This window comes from Coturnix japonica, chromosome 1 (genome assembly GCF_054131305.1).
Source record: "Coturnix japonica strain WE chromosome 1, WE-NBRP24, whole genome shotgun sequence".
NCBI lineage: Eukaryota > Metazoa > Chordata > Aves > Galliformes > Phasianidae > Coturnix > Coturnix japonica.
Genome location: NC_140663.1, coordinates 129,719,159 through 129,732,497, shown reverse-complemented (window position 1 = coordinate 129,732,497; position 13,339 = coordinate 129,719,159). Strand labels below are relative to the sequence as shown.

Here is a 13,339-nt window from a genome sequence, read left to right as displayed (position 1 = left end):
TCTTTTGCCTTAGCACAAAATTAATGTATTTGGATCATTCCACTTTTCAAAAAGAATCTTCTGTGATTACCTGGCCATGTTTAACACTATGGAATATCCCACAACTTTATTAGCTATTACTAATATAAAGGAAGAGGGTAATGACTAGAGAAAGATTATTATAAAACTCCCATAAATCCTGAGAAATTATAGAATATTTAGAATACCTCATACCCACATTTTGTTTTTTTCTTAAGAGTTCTACTAAGTTCATGAAATGCTCTTTTGTACTTTACAGGGCTGAGTTGAGGGAACGAAATTGCTCAGATGCCTGAGGCGACAGACTGAGTTAACTTGAACATTTTGATTATTCAAATGAGAATTATCCAAATGACCCAGATTTCTTCCTTGCTGCATCATGACAAATTGCTAGACAATGACACCTCTACTGTCTGCATTTCTGTGAGAAGACACATTTGGATAGCCATACAGGTAAGCTATATAGATTAAATAAGTCAGTAAAACATATCAGGTCTGAAATATCGAAACTACAGGGCTTTTAGTGTAATTTTCAAGATTATCAGTTACTGCAACTGTGTTGGTTAATTTTTCTTTTGTACTTCATTGTCTTTATGTTAAAAATTCATCTTTATACTGAACAATATCAGAATAAGAAATCTGTTTGCAGTTAGCTGTTGTTGATTTACCTGAGTCATTTTATTTTTCTGAAGTGTTTGTCCTGAACTATGTGTAGACCAAATTCACTGTAATAGTTTGTTTAGCTTACAGAGTTTATAGCTGCAGGCTTATTGTTTAGGTGGGATAAAATACAATTTATAGCACAAACTCCCCTAGTAGAATCTCTCTAAGATCTGCCTGCTAATTATATTGGAAACTTTCTATCTTGATTGGAGTAATGTGCTCTATGGTGACATCTGCTAAACAGATTAGATCTCAAAATAGTAGCAGTACACCAAAGGAAATGATGAAGATATGTGTATATATATGTATTTCCAAGTTTTAGTATGTTTAGCCTTTCTTTAGGATCATTCTCTATTCTTACTTGAAAACTTGTTCCCTCTCCTCTCCTCTCCTCTCCTCTCCTCTCCTCTCCTCTCCTCTCCTCTCCTCTCCTCTCCTCTCCTCTCCTCTCCTCTCCTCTCCTCTCCTCTCCTCTCCTCTCCTCTCCTCTCCTCTCCTCTCCTCTCCTCTCCTCTCCTCTCCTCTCCTCTCCTCTCCTCTCCTCTCCTCTCCTCTCCTCTCCTCTCCTCTCCTCTCCTCTCCTCTCCTCTCCTCTCCTCTCCTCTCCTCTCCTTCTTAAAACCTTTAACAAAGGATGAACAGGTTTGTAAAATATAGTAGAGCAGCTGTGATTCTTCTGGATATTTAGTAGTTATCTGAGCAGTCTTTCCTTCACATGATAATGGACCAGACAGATAAAATCTGTAAAAGTCCTCTTTCGTGTTGTTCTATGCTCTGAAATGTCTTTTTTTTTTTTTTCCTCCCGACAAAAAGTAGTTGAAGAAAAAATTCTCCTGTGTCTCTCTGCAACAAACCTGATTCCATTAGAAAGCAATTTTAAACTCTAAAAGAAATAAGCTCCAATGTAAACAAACAAGATCAGAAGATCAGACATTTGTTCTAATATCTGGCAGAAGAACAGGTTAGGTTGATGCTTACAAAAATCAAAAGCTTTCAGGAGGAGTGTATCAGTGACCTCCTAGCTGGTAGAGTATGGCTTGTAGAACACAGAATCACAGAATCACAGAATCACAGAATTGTAGGGGTTGGAAGGGACCTCTAGAGATCATCGAGTCCAACCCCCCTGCCAAAGCAGGTTCCCTACACCATGTCACACAGGAAGGTGTCCAGGCGGGTCTTGAATATCTCCAGAGAAGGAGACTCCACCACCTCCCTGGGCAGCCTGTTCCAGTGCTCCGTCACCCTCACTGTAAAGAAGTTCTTCCGCACATTTGTGCGGAACTTCCTATGCTGTACTTTCATCCCATTACCCCTAGTCCTATCCCCACGCACTACTGAAAAGAGACCAGACTCTCCACTATGGCTCCCACACCTCAGGTATTTATAAACCTGGATCAAGTCCCCTCTCAGCCTTCTTTTCTCAAGGCTAAACAGACCCAGTTCCCTAAGTCTCTCCTCATAGGGGAGATGCTCCAGGTCCTTCACCATCTTAGTGGCCCTCCGCTGGACTCTTTCCAAGAGATCCCTGTCTTTTTCGTACTGGGGAGCCCAGAACTGGACACAATATTCCAGATGAGGCCTCACCAGGGCAGAGTAGAGGGGGAGGATCACCTCCTTCAACACATTCCAGTCCTTGTGGAATTTTGATGAAGCACCAGTTTGTCTAAGATATTGCTAACACATTTTTATCCCAACTGTTGTGCTCAGAATGGAGTGTTATGGACATAAGAAGCATGTGCATCCTCAGTTAGTCAGGTCTGTGGCTTACACTGATTTTAATTCTCCACTTTCCTGACTCTTAAACTCTTATTTATCCCGACCAGATAAATAATGCATGAAAATGAAAAACTCTGGGTGGGCCATGTATTTATTGCAATTTAAAACAGTTTGATAGTTTGACCATAATATTGTGTCTCACAAAGTTGCATGGCTTTTCATTTGAAACTGGCCCGCATTTAGCTGGTTAGAATAAGATGCAGCAAAAACTGCTTTCTGTCTGTAAAAACTTATTGACTGCTTGGAATGACTTCTCTTATTAGGACTCCCACGTTGCTTATTATTCTATATTTCCACTGTCTCAAAAAAATAATATATCACATGCTTTTACATTACTACAAAGATTAGATGAGAACTGAATACATGAAAAACTACATATGAGACAGCTTCAGCTTTCAATAGGATATGAATAAGAAGACTGCAGAAGAAGGCTGTGGAAATTCCACAACAAACAGCTGTGATACTGTGCCTCTACAGGTTCTGACAAGAATGGGAGTGGACACTGGTAGTCACTATGGACCGAACACTAAGATTGTATGCCACTGTATCTGTGTATCACACTAGGGAGCACAGAAACTCCAAAACACAGATTAAAATGAGATAAAGTACTTTAGACTAAATGGTTAAAATATTCCCATGTTCACCACTGAATTTGTTTGGAAAACATGCTGTCTGTAAGATAACATACTTCCTAACCTTCTCTTGCCAATAAAGCCTGTTTTAACCTTGTAATCCTGAGAAGCATTAAACTGAAAGATCTATTTATGTCCAAATGATAACTTCCTAAAATAAAAGATCTCTCAGAAACACAGAAAAAGAAATGTCTGTAATCACTAAATCTGACTGCAAAGTATCCTATACACCACATAAATGATAACACTGGCTTCAGAGTCATTGTCACATAACCTGTAATTCTGAGCATCTAGACAGAATTTCTGTTTATTTTCTATATATAAATGTATCTCTCATAAGATGTTAGTATGTCTGTTATTGCAGACAGAACTCTTCACTTTCAATACTCTAATGAGAGTTATATTTTTAGTTCACATTTTTTTTTAAAGCTATGATTGCTTTGTCCTATATACAGATTATTGCTCACTTCCTTTAGTACAGTTAAGTGGTAGATAAACTTTGTGTTGGAATCTCTGAAGAGCAGGAAGTCTCCAAAGAGTATATAAAATCAGTAATAACCCCAAGAAAATTTTCTCGCATATAGCAAGAAAAAATAACATCTTAAATTGACATATCTGTCTTAAAACAGATGCTGCACAGATGCTGGCATTTGGTTCAGTGGAACAGGAGCCCTCAAAGGCTGGTGTTAAGAAGTAGTTGCTAGGTTTCGTAGTTAAATGGAAAAGCTGAAAATCTCCATCTAGCACTGACTGTGTGTTATAGGTCAAAATGCAAAAAAGAGAAATATAGTTATTTCAATGTAGTTTTTTAAGTCAGGACAACAAAGATACTCTGTTGGGATTATCATTAGGCCAGCTGTGATATGCCTATCTTGGGTGACACTTTTCTCCATCAACATGTCACTCATTATTCATTCTCTGGGCATAGGCAGAGTGATGAGATACAGAGGGAAGAAAGGTCTTCTAAAAGAACTAATGTGATAGGAGAATGGGAAACTTTGGGATGTTGTAGTTGAACACCTGCCTTTAGATCTTCAGTGTTTTGGTTGGTTGGGGATGTCATGGGGAGGTGCTTCAGCAATTATTACATTTGATATGAAGGATTTAATCTCTAAATATTGCTCTAGTCCCTATTTTCCTCAAGGAAGCATGGAGACTATTTTCCTACCATAAATATGGGATATTTGCTAAAAATTGAATGCTGTAGATGAAACATCCCAGATACCTGTTGAAAACTCCTCTTCACAAGGAACAGATGGTTGCATGAGAGAATTTGTACTTGTGCCAACAGAGTAATTCCAAACACCCACATTGTGAAGGTCACCAAGTGCAGAATTAGCACAGACACCAGCTTTAAGATGACGGTTGCCAAGTCCTAGCTGCACCTGGCTGAAACTGAAACATAATCATCCTGGGGTGAGTCATGTTTGGTAACTGTATCTGGAGTAAACCAACCAAATACCTACCAAGCTGAACTAAAACATTATCAGTTCATTAAATTACCTTTAAAAAGCAATTTGAAATCTCGGGATCTATAGCAGAAAAGATGATAAAGAGCCAAAGAGAAGATTCCTGGAATGAACTTGCATGCAGAACTCCAGAATTTAAGTCTTAGGTTCCTTGCCAACAAACAGAACCTCTTACACAAGGAGCTACAAAAAGCAGCTCAGTTTGAGAAAGAAACACTAAACATGAGAAAGCATTAGCAAGGAAACGCTAATCTGAAAATACAAACATTGTTGAAAGTAAACTGATTGGAAATCTGGAACACTAGGATTTGGTGGAAGCAGGGATTGAATATTTTAATTAAAGTGCTTAAAAACAAGTTAATTGTATCCTTCCAGCTGTCATAAACTTCTCTAAATATCACATACTTCACACTGATCTAGAGAAATTTCCAACGTTTTGTGTTTTGAGATGAAATGTTGCTATGCCCTGGAGAGGACAGTTTGAGTAGAGGTGGCTTTCACTCTCTACCTGCTACCCCCATCCCCCAATAATTCTTCAGTAGGAAACAACTTCATTCTGATCTAAAAAAGCCTCTCTTACTTTTGTGATAGGGTTTTGTATACAGCCCTTCATAGTTTTGTTTTCTTTTTAAAACTGTGGATTGATTATGCAGATTATAGTTCAATGAAGCTCATGTTAGCAGTTCTCCAAAAATGTTTTTATTTTCTGACACTGGGTCTTTTACTTGGTTCTGTGCAGTCCGTTTCCTGCAAATTTTATTCTTACTGCTTCCCAGACTTCCCAAATAATTCCTTTGTTCTTCTCTCCCAGACTAAGTTTCCATTCTGAGCTGCTCTCCTCTTGTTCGTTTTCCTAATGTTTAACTCTGCAACAAACTACTTCTAGCCTTAGAGTACTTTTTCTTTTTCTTTTTTTTTCTTTTTTTTTTTTTTCCCCCCTCCTCTCTCCACTAGTGTACTTCATCTCAGATTTGCAGTCAGTTTTATTGTTACAAGTTTCTCTGGCAAGTGTCACTGATGCCATCATCTGCAAAGAAGGAAAACAAGTGTGAAGGACAGTTATGTCCAAAAAAGGTTTTGCTCTGGGCCTAATCTGCATGCACATTCCAGCCAAATTAGCATTTGTTTGTTAAAAATAAATTTGGTAGAGAATATTCAAGTCACAGCTGAGTAGTCTAGAGTGCTCTTTGCTCTTGTCCCTTACTCTCCAATAATCACTGTTATAAACCCTCTTTATTAAATACCCCAACAAAGAGCCAGTTGCACTCTGACATCATCCCAAAAACTTTGCTCTGTTGGAGTGTAGATGCTGCTCTAATCATCTTGAGAGTCCAAATACCTACCTTAGGGCAGATGAAATAATAAACATTGTTCACATATTCTAGGAATTTTATTATAAACTTACATCATTAAATCAATTTAGTTATATAATTTAATCATAAAAATGATACATTAAGAAAGCCACATTTCAGAGATTCCTTAAAGTCCTGATCTCTACAGGAGTACTATCTGGTGGAAATTATCTGATTTTAGATGTTAGGGGAAATGTTTCCTTGAGAGAGTGTTGAGGCAGTGGCACAAGCTGACCAAATAGTCTGTGGGTGTCCCATCCCTGGGGGTGTTTGAGGTCAGATAAAATGTGGACCTAGACAGCCTGATCAGGCAGGTGGTAACTCTGTCCACAGAAGTGGGATTGGAACTAGATGATCTGTGAGATGCCTTCTAACACACACTATTCTATGATTCTGTAATTGCAAGCATTCTTATTTCCTGGGTCATTTTGCTGTCTCTCCATTCTGCTGTACTTTTACCTTTAATTTCATTTTCTCTTCTGTTAAATGAAGTCTTGGTCATGAAAGGTGCTCTGTAGTTGAGGTGCATTAACCCCCATTTCCATTTGAAGACAGTGAGAAAAGATGATGCTCAGCCTTTTATACTACTGATTCTTTCTGTGAGAGAGAAGTCAAAGGTCTACAACATTGGTCTTTCAGATGATTGAATGTCACCCTCATCAAATTGAAATTCATGCTTTCTTGACCTCTGATTAATGTTGTTGACTTCATTTAACATCTCAGTAAATAAATAAATAAATAAATAAATAAATAAATAAATGCTGTCTCCTTACAGCTTCTTCTGAGCCTATGAAGAGTGAACAGGGGAATATAGCGATCTTTTCATAGGAGAATCTTTCCTAGTCTACTATTTTGCTGGTATTAGATTTCATTCTTAATTCTGACACAGATTTGGGGCAAGGAAATCCACTAGTGAAACCACATCTCTCTCTCTTTTTTTTTTTTTCTTATTTTTTTTCCCCATACTAATAAGAATTAGTCCTGAAATAGTGTTGAAGTTTTCATATTAAAAATACTAAACATAAAATGTGAGAAGTATGTCAGTAATTTTAATCTGTCTCAGGCATATGTGAAACAGAGAAGAAAGTAATGCCCACTGTTCCCATGGTCATAAGGATATATCACTGAGGACAGGATGCTTCTCTCTTACTTGACTTTTCTGGGAGTGAGATATATATTTTTATTTTCTCTCGAGCCAGTGGACAGAAATATGCATATCTGGGAAGCAATTCACCTCACTCTTTTTTCTTTTTTTTTTTTTTTTTTTTTTTTTTACACAACCTAAACACTCAGGGACCAATGCTGGTGTCTAAACACAGGAGTGTGGTGCCAATTTATGTACTCCAAGGTATAGGTATTTCAGAGATGTGAGAGATGCATCATTTCTGTCAGTCCTGTGCAAGTTGTTTTGGACCCTTCTAAGTAGCTAAACTGCTTTAGTGTAATGATTCATCAGTGTCTATAATTTTTGAGTTTAGACCTACTGCAAAGATATAAAACTAGTGGAGTGAATAAGAGGGATGAATGAAGTGAAATTCAATAAGGCAGAAAATGAGAATCTTTCTGGAGAACTTAACATCTACGAACAGTATTCAAAGTGAGTATAATAAAGATGCTGGTAGGAAAGGGAATGTGGAAGTTTATTTTCAGTTGTTGATATGGACTCATCTGTGTTCAAAAAGTTCAAGTGAGATAAATCGGGAAAAATATGAAGAAAAACAACAAGAAAATTGGAAGGAGATTAAGACAAAAAGAAAACTTTCCTGAGAAGCAAAGTGAAAGTAAAGCAAAATCTCAGTTATGATTTACAGAGCAGATAAAAAAATAAAAATAAATTGTGGTGGAGGAAGGGGTGATTATTGAAGACTATTGTGCATTTTAGGATTATGATCATTTATGAAATGAGAGGAGTAATCATCAGAGTTTGAGAATGAAAATATATATTCTTCAAGAAGGAATATTTTCTGACCTTCTACTTGCACAGAGGTACTAATCAGAAATTCAGCCAGAATAGATTAGATGATATCAACATAGCATAAGAAGAAGGGTGAGATTTTAAGGAGTGTTTCAAAAGATGGTGAGATTGAAGATAGGTCTGGATTTAGCAAATAAAGAATCTTGGTTTTGTTTTATCGTTTCATCCTGAAAGTAAAGACAAAAGGTGGACAAAATAGTGCATCCACACTAAAAGAAGGACAGTAGAAATTGGTGGCAGCAAAGGCAAGTTTGAGAGAAGAATCAGAGAACAGAGGTTTCTGTTGGGTAAGAAGTGACTGTTCACAAGGCATTGTAAATAGGTAACAGAAAAAACTGAAAAATAGAGAAGAATCGCCTTAAAAATTAAAATAACAGAAATAACAGATATGAAACTGTGACAAACTAATTGCAATACCCTAATGCCAAAATATGGAGTTTTTTTTTTGGCAGGAGAATGTGATTGTTTGGCTGACTTCAAAGACAGCTGTACTGGCAAGAACTGAATTGTTTCTGGGTCAGTCACATGCATGTAAGGAGGTTGTTTCAGTTTGAGTGTTCTCTAAGTTCCCTGTTTCCCCTGCACAGGTTTTCCCTAATGTCCACACTTTTATTCTGATGAATAGGAATAATAACATATTTAATGAAAGCTCTGCAAAGAATTTCTTCTTTCTTAAAATGAAGACAGCTGTAAATGTTATGCATATAATGTGTAAAAATGCCTTCTGATTTTCAGAAGAAAGCAGCATTCTGTCAATTACTTTCATCTGTATGTAAGGTTTAGTGAAGGAAATTCACTGAAATTATTTTTAATATTATGGCATTTTTTACTGTGCTGTATCACTGCACAAATGCTTTTCTGAAATTGTTCTGCCCAAGAACACTCTGTAATCTTGAAATATGGATACCATTTCATGGACATAGACAACAGTAAGGAAGGATTTAATGGTCAATGTGCTGCCCTTTGAAATGAATATTATCTGTTATAACACTAACCTAGATTTATAGAGAAGTCAATGTAGTTTAATTGTCCAAACTGTACTGCCACTGCCAGAAAGTAGAAAGCCCCCTATGGAAATCATTTGTTAAATGCTTGGTAATCTCTATATTTAATTTGTGCCCAAGTATGTAAGAATGCATTCAAAGTGGCATTCTGCAAATTCTGGGGAGCCTAAGGGACAGTCCTTTGCCCATCTCTTGGGATCAGAAACCATGGCCTTGCCTTCCTGTGCTGAGGCAGAGATTGCATTTTGCAACAGCAGAGGAATAGCTGCGATTTAAGAAGGATTAGCAAGTGTGCCAACCATGAATCTATGAAGGAAGTTCTTAGTCTGCATGATCATCCACATCTTTTTCTGTTTAATGCTGTTTTTATTAAGTTCTTCCCTAAAATGAGCAAGGTTTGTGCTATTGAGTTTTCTGTTTATTTTTCCAACATACTTAGGAACTTCGGTGTAATAGGCAACCTTCACTGCATTTGGTATATGGACAGACCAAAATTTGTAAAAATACTGGAGTGATTGACAGATATTGTTATACATTATCATAAGGTAAAAAAATTTAAATGTAGTACCAGGAAACACAAGAAGCAACAGATGTGAGCAGCTGATATTTCTACTGTTTCTTATACAGTGCCTTCTAAATTTGATGTGATGGAGATTCAAGCTTACAGATGCATATTTTCTATTGCCATTTTGTTCTCTCAAACAGTAAAAGCTAAATCTCAGTTTTTGAAAAATCCTACCACAATCATCTTCATTTTGAAATATGACATTTTTATGCCAGTATGACTGGGTTATGCTTTCGAAATTCATGTTCCTTGTGTTAATCACATCTATTTATATTCATGTACATATAGGCTGTAAAAACTCTATTCTAGACATTATTTCAAACTCTGTCTTCTGCACCCAGACTTTGGCATGATTATAGGGTTGAGAAAAAGTTGTTTAGAAATATAAAAATTGAATGGCGTTCAGTAAAGATATTTTTCTACAAACATTAATGTCAAATGCTGGTGCACAGAATCCACGGAAATCAAATCACCATGGAATTAAATATCTACTTTGAGGTTTTGAGGTGCAAATAAAGTGGTTTGTTTTCAGTGTAAGTGAGGAAAAAGGGAAGAATTATTTACTCATAGAATGCTTGAGATCTGATCCAGCTGACTTTTAAACTCATTAGAGGCTGCTTAGTTCTCTATAAGATTTGGTAGTCAAATAAATGTTAAAAAGGGATTCATGATTTATTGGTACAGAAAAAAAATATTTTATGAATTTGACTTGTGCATGTACACACGTGACATGTAGTATTGAATCACTTTGTGTGACTAATATATAAAAATATAATTGTATTTGTTTTTGTCAATCATGTTTCATTACAAGAATTATGTCTAACAGGTAGTCGGTGCATTTCAAGGATAGCTTAGGGTTCTAAATCATAATTCTTACATTAGTAGTAGAACTAATGTCATCGTGGCCTACAGGTTTAAGCAAGATTATTGGGAAGAGGCAATGTATTTTATCAGACTAATGGGTGTTTTTAAAAAATACAACACTCTTCCCCCACAAAAATAATCCAGAACAAATGAAAATGACCCAACTCCCAGTTCTTTGTACCTAGACTTTTATTCTACTGATGCTATTTTTCCTTCATGACAAAGTGGATAATTTTAAACCCAAGCCTAGAGTTTAAAGTAATCATAACTTCTTGAGTATTCAGTCAGTGAATAAGTGTGTTTGGAGCAACGGATATTTGACACAACTTGAACTGAGAGTGACCTGGCAGTGCCAATCTGCAGACGGTGTTTAGTTATATAATTTAATGGCCTTCACATTTTTCTATCTAGGTGTCTGAGGCAGGTTTCCTCTTTCATACAAATCTTGTGGTAACCTTTGCTCCCTGATGGTTTAAATCACATTCTTAAGGGATTAAACTGTTATGACAAAAGAGGAATGTTTAGATATTCTGCTTTGCAGCTAAAAATTTGTCAGATTAGAAATTGTGTATTTTATAATCTCAAGATCAAAGAAGCTTTCCATCAAAGCTTTGTGTCCACTATAATATTTTCCCAACCTTTGTTGAACCTGAATTGTTTTGGATTATCTCACATTGGGTTCACTGAGTATGCCTAGCCAAATGTGGGAAAAAGCTTCCTGCCAAACATTTTAAACATTTCACATGTGTAGGGCAGAGGCGGTAAGCCACAGGTATTAGTTTACTGCAGTGGCGAAACATGCTTTAACAGTCTTTTTAACTTTACTTTTATACAAGATGCTTTTTGAGATTAGCACGACAGATAAAACCCCTCAGGGAAAAACCGTTTATCTTCCATTAGGAATACCATTCACTTTCTTTAACCTGATGACCTAAGTGCTCCTGTAAAGAGTCTCTTTTATAGAGTTTTTACATCTCAATGGATTAAGTATCATTCCTCTGTTGAGGAAAAGAAATAAAACCAAAACACAATTCAATTTCTTTAGGAGTCTGGTTTGTCTGAGGAGAATAGTTTTTGTCTTTATTCATTTTGAAATCTAACAGTTCTGTTCCCCAAACTGTAGCAAAACAGTGATAATTCAAAGTTCAAATTGTCAATTTAAAACACACTCACGGAAGACCCCTATTAAATTTTCACTGTGCATTTGCAAAGTAAGTAGGATACTAAAAGGACAGAGGATAGAAGGCTTAGCTATTATTCCTATGTAGTACCTCAGTAGCCTTTGATGCTATTTGACATAATATTTTTGAGAAATGCATGTTTAAAATATATGTGTAATCAAAATAAATTCAAACAAGTGCCATAAAGAAATAATCATTTGTTTTCAGAATGACTTGTCTTTCTGAAGTTTGGTTCCTTTGTCCATTTGATACCACACTGCACCACATTTTGGACTGAGGCTCAGTAACTAGTCATTCTTGGTGGGATGTGAAACAAACCTTTCCCCCTACATCCCACATTTAATATCTTGGATATAAATTGTTTTCTTCTGATTCTTTCTGCATTATCCTTGTCTAACTACTGCAGTGAAATAGCTGGACATTTTCTGTTCTCCAACATTTTATTTCATTTCATTTTTCTGCTCTCAGTAACCTGTTTCCTTGATTGATTTAGGTACCATATATGCATTCACAAGAGTTGGAATTCATTTTAGATTTCCAACTACACCCTCACCATTTTAGGCCCTGATCTTTTCTAATAAAGCAGGAAATGACCCAGTTACTTCACTGGAGTTCTGCAAAAGAGGAGTAGCTTGCGCATTCTAACTTGAAGTTACTTCATGCCCCTATCCATGCTCAGAGCTTTCATCTTCTTTGATCTAATCACAGAATCTATGAAAAGTGTTGATGTAGACTATATTCCAAAGTTCTGGTTTTTCTTAAGCTCTTTATTATTTAATAGTATTTTTACTGAAGTACTTGAAATACTGTATGTTTGTTATCACCTGTGGAGAAAGTCCACTTAAAGTACAATCTTAATATATTTGTCATTTGTTTTTCAAGGGGTGTGCAGACATCATTAAAAGCAGCAAAGCAACCATGTCTTAAGGTATTCAAGTTTACATAGGCAATCTTGTAGTACATACATATTCTTTTTACAAAATCTACAAAAAACACTGTGACTGAAACAATGTTTGAGGTATTTTTGGATTTATAGTAGATGACAATTAAATGATTCGCTAAATATATGCTATCACATCAAACTTTGAAGAATTGTTTGTTTTCCTTTCCTCATTTGAACCCAGTACCACATTCCTCTTCCTAGTTTACAGTGGTCATAATCAGTGACTGAAACCCTGACATGTATTTGCTCAGATTGTCATTTTAAAGGAATCAGTGTATTTACTTATTTATGCATCTAAGAGTGAAACTACACTTTAGCTTTTAATTTGAATCTGTCTACTAATTCTGTGCCACCTATACCAAATACCAGTTCCCAACATCTATGAGAAATAATGTGCTGATGTTCTTGTCTCTTCTGTTTATGGAGTCAGAGACATCTGGTCCTGCAGCATCATCATCTGTGCGTCTTCATTTACTAGGCCTATTAATTATGAAATATATTGTGAACAACAATCAGCTAATGTATTTCTACGTGCCAGAATATTGTGATTTTGTGATATATGACAAATCTTTTGATCATTATGTAGAAAATTTACGGAAAGTCTCCACAAATACTTTATGTTCAGTAGAAAAAACTGGCATTAGTCTGTGAAAGACATTTTTGCCAAAACAATGCCGTTGCTGCAGCACAGTCTTCCTGTTTGACTGCAGTAGTTCCGTATGCACTGCTCCTGATGTTATTTTTTTTATCACATGTGATCTGCCCAAAATTAAAGCTGGAATTTTCAGACTGATGAAATCATAAGAATGAGTATCTTACAGGGATGTTAGAATACCAAAAAGGATGCTATAATATTAATGGAATTGTGATTTAGTAGTCAAATTTACAAAATAAAAC

The 13,339-nt window shown here is 36.1% G+C and overlaps 1 long non-coding RNA gene across 1 annotated transcript in view; it reads left to right on the top strand.

The window, feature by feature from the left end:
• Positions 1-277: 277 nt before the first annotated feature.
• The window catches only part of LOC146762730 (uncharacterized), a 28,746-nt gene continuing 15,684 nt past the window's right edge, over positions 278-13,339 (top strand). Inside the window, exon 1 of the long non-coding RNA XR_014948047.1 lies at positions 278-471. This is a non-coding gene — a long non-coding RNA (uncharacterized LOC146762730). The remainder of the gene's footprint in view (positions 472-13,339) is intronic.